Raw genomic sequence first — 4,219 nt, 5'->3', positions numbered from 1 at the left:
GGTTTTGAATCACTTCACTGATGTAGTGTCCTCCTTGATCATTGACTCTAGCTACACCACCAGACATCCAAACCTTGCCACCATGATATTCTTATACAAGAATTTGGCTACTACTGGCTCAATTATCTCTGAGGGCTTTTGCCTCCACCTATTTAGTGCAGTAGTCTCTTGCTATGAGGATATATTTATTACCAATCCTCCTTGCTAAGGATGTAAATGGTGTGACAAAATCCAATCCCCTTTGAAAGAACTCTAGTGGTAGGACTAGTTGATGAGGCATCTGATCAGCAAACGGATGGCTGACCAATCCTCTAACATACATCACGCCGCTTTGCATGAATCCATGCATCTTTGAGTATTATGGGCCACCATAAGTCGGCCTGTAGTACGTTATTTCATGTTGTTTCACCAGGGTAGTGTCCACCTGACACTCCTTGATGTGCTTCTGTCAGCACAACTGTTTGTTCATGGTTCGACACATAACCAGGGCGGCGGACAACTTGGTTTATGACTTCTTTGTACACTACCCCTATAATTTCAAGGAAACTCCTACATCTAAGAGCTAGCTTTTCCCTCATATATCTACTCATGTCATCAGGTAATGTGCCTTTGGTAACATATCAAAATAACATTTTATTTCCACTAGTACAGACTGAACATCAAACAAGCTTACATCTGGAAACTGATCAGCTACTCTTGTAGGCTTCTCTCATGTGTCTATTTCCCTATAGAAATCTTTCTACTGCATTCTGCTTGCTAGGAGTCTACACAATGGTGAAATGAAATTCCTACAATAAAAATATCCACCTTCCTAACTTCCCTGTCAGACCTGGCTTATTTACCAAATACAATACGACCTGATGATCTACATGAAACACAAATTGATTGCCCAATAAATAACGACAAAATTTGTTGAATGAGTAAATTAGTCCTAGAGCTTCCCTTTCAGTGGTGCTGTCTTTCTTTTCAGCATCTGATTAGCATAGCATTGTTGCATCAGCACACTTCCGATGCTGTGTCCGATGCATCACAAACACATGGACCATCTTTTGTGGTTTTGATGGTTCAATTATTGGTGCACTAGCAAGATTTTCTTCAGATTTGTGATGAATACCCCCTTGCGTTCTTTTGACCAGAGGAATTCCACCCCCTTCTTTGTGAGACTATATAGTGATTATGCCACATTAGCAAGGTATCTAAGAAATCTGTTGTGCCATTTTATTTGATTGAGAAATCTCCTGAGCTCCTTTAGGTTTTGAGATGGACTCATCTTTACAATCATCCTCCTAACCTTTGCCAGATCAACATCAATTCCATCTTTGGACACCATGTGTCCAAGCAATAATCCACTCGTAACAGCAAATGCACGTTTTATCGGGTTTAGCTTTAGCTAGGTTTGTTTGCATCTTTCCAAGCATAGGTATAACTGATGCAGATGCTCCATGCACTTCTAAAAGACACTGAAGTCATCCACAAACACACGTATAATTTATGTTAGATAATCATTAAAAAATTCTTGTACCATGCGTTGGAATGTTACAGGTGCATTCCAGGGTCCGAATGGCGTTTGAAACGAATGATCCCCATTCTGTTATGAATGCAGTTTTCTCCTTGTCTCCTCAGGTGCCATCCTAACCTAATTGTATCCACTGAATTCATCTAGGAAGGAATATATCGCATGGGCGGATACAACATCCAACATTGAGTTTGTGAAAGTGAATGGAAATGCATCTGGTGTGGTAGCTGCATTCAACTTTCTGTAATCTACACAGACTCTTAGCTTCCCATTTTTCTTTGGCACAATCACTATTGGGCTTAGCCAAGTTGCCTTCTAAATTTGGTGCATGAATCCTTTTTTCAACAATTTGTCAATCTCCTCCCTTACTTCCTTATCATAGTTGGGATTCGTTATGTACCTTTGCTACTTGATCGGAACTACATCTTCCTTCAGAATTATCTTATGCTAGCAAAAACTTGGGTCAATGCCAAGCACATCTATATAGCTCCAGGAAAAGACATTTTTGTACTAGGTCAGCAGTTCTTAAAGTTTCTCTTTCCTTGTCTCTTCTAGATTTACGCTGATCTTTACCATCTGAGAGTGCTCCTTAGTTCCCAAATTGAGCTCCTCCTCTTGTACTCTGATGGATTGTTGTTACACCATGTCTTTCTAGTGCATTGCATCCCTCTATTCTCTTAACGCTTTGGCTCACTGATCTTCTTCTGAATCACTCCATTGATGAAGTGTCCTCCTTGATCATTGAATCTAGCTACAGTAGACATCCAAACCTTGTCAATGATATTCTTATATAAGAATTTGGCTAGTGCTGGCTAAATTATCTCTGAGGGCTTTGGCCTCCACCCATTTAGTGCAGTAGTCTCTTGATATGAGGATATATTCATTACCAGTCCTCCAAAAAAATTCAGCTTCAAAATCACTTTATTGATGAAGTGTCCTCCTTGATCATTGACTCTAGCTACACCAGACATCCAAACCTTGTCATCATATTCTTATACAAGTATTTGGCTACTGCTGGCTGAATTATCTCTGAGGGCTTTTGCCTCCACCCATTTAGTGTAGTAGTCTCTTGCTATGAGCATATATTCATTCCAAGTCCTCCTTGCTGAGGGTGTAAATGGTCTAACAAAATCCAATCTCTTTTTGAAAGAACTCTAGTAGTAGGACTGGTTGATGAGGCATGCTCGACTTGTGAGAGGTTTTCCTATGCTCATGCCTAGAGTGTACTCTTGTTGGCTTGCTTTTTATATTTAATGTTGGGGCAAGCATCCATACTTTTTTTAAAAAAACACACACACAAAAAAAACCTATGGATGTGTTACTAGTATGATGAAAAAAAAGATTTACTCCTATTAATTAAGAGAGAGGGACAATAGCAGGCTAAGGTTCATAACATTAGTAGTAGTAGAAGAAGTTGATGTTTGCCACTATTATTGTAGACTAAACCATGGCCTTAATGTAAAGGCGTAAGAGCATTCGTGTAAACTCTTAAGGATCCAAACCTAGAGGAAGTAACCACCCTTGGCAGTTATGTAGGCATCTGCCATCTCGAGGTAGAGTCACCAACTAGAGGACGTCAAACGAAGTTTTTACATAAAAAATAGTGTAAATAATAGAAATTTGTCTCCATTTTACCATTTTTCTTTTAAAAATCACTCCTCATTGGACTCAAAGCGAAAACAGTTGTGCTGATTCATATAAAATCAAAAACCTAAGACTTTTCCTTTTTGTAAAGGAATGTCCAATATACTAGCCCAAATGTGTCGAAAATTAATATTCAACAAATAATTTCAAAAAATCCTGCAATTTTTATTACATGAGGGTCCCCCATAGCCTTCCTACGGGTTCAAGAGTTACAAGGTAGCACAATGCAATGTAGGCAGCCATGGATCAAACCGATTACCTCAGGTTACTTTAACCAACCCACCTATCCATTGCTGGTAATATTCATCAAATAGTTGAAAAACAACCTTAGTTAACCTTTAAAAGAATCCAAAAAAAATGCCTCTTTTTCTCCTCTCAAAATCTCTCTCCCCCCCTCCCAAAATAGCAAGTCTAGAGAATCTTCTAATACCTACATTAATGCATGATGACACACTGAATAATGATTGTGGAATCATGATTATGAATGAAACATACTAAATCTTTTCATTTTTGCTGGATTGAATCAATCTCTCTATTTGTAAATGGCATCCAACAAATCCAATCCAAATCCAATATGTTTTACTCCTTCCTAGCAACGAATCATAGGCCTCATCAACCTAACAGTTTCGATTATTTAATTGATAAATAACCGGGTGGCATTTCTAGGACACATTGTCACAAACTCGTTGAAATATATCTTTTAGCTCTACATAATTCTCATCCTCTTGTAGGCCGCAATAATAGCATGGTTAACACTCTTTTTCCATTATTGAACACAAAGCCTCCTTAAATTCCTCTATTCTCTTCGATTTTCCAAAGTGCGAGTCACAATGAGGAAGATTGTGGGAAGGGGTGCAACTCTTAGAACAAAACTACCTTTCTCAGTATTTGAATAATAACCATGAATCCATTCATACTAGGGTTCCACAGTTGCTAAGCTCTTGGCCATTCATGATTACAATTGGAATAGCTAGTCTACCTGAGCACTTACTCACAAAGGAGAACTAGTCCACCGTTTTTAAAAAGATGTGGCATAGAAAATCTCTTTGGAAAAGCAAA

The sequence above is a fragment of the Cibotium barometz genome, chromosome 5 (genome assembly GCF_041138505.1).
Source record: "Cibotium barometz isolate CiBa-2024 chromosome 5, ASM4113850v1, whole genome shotgun sequence".
NCBI classification, from domain to species: domain Eukaryota; kingdom Viridiplantae; phylum Streptophyta; class Polypodiopsida; order Cyatheales; family Cibotiaceae; genus Cibotium; species Cibotium barometz.
Note: the sequence above shows the minus strand (reverse complement) of the source record.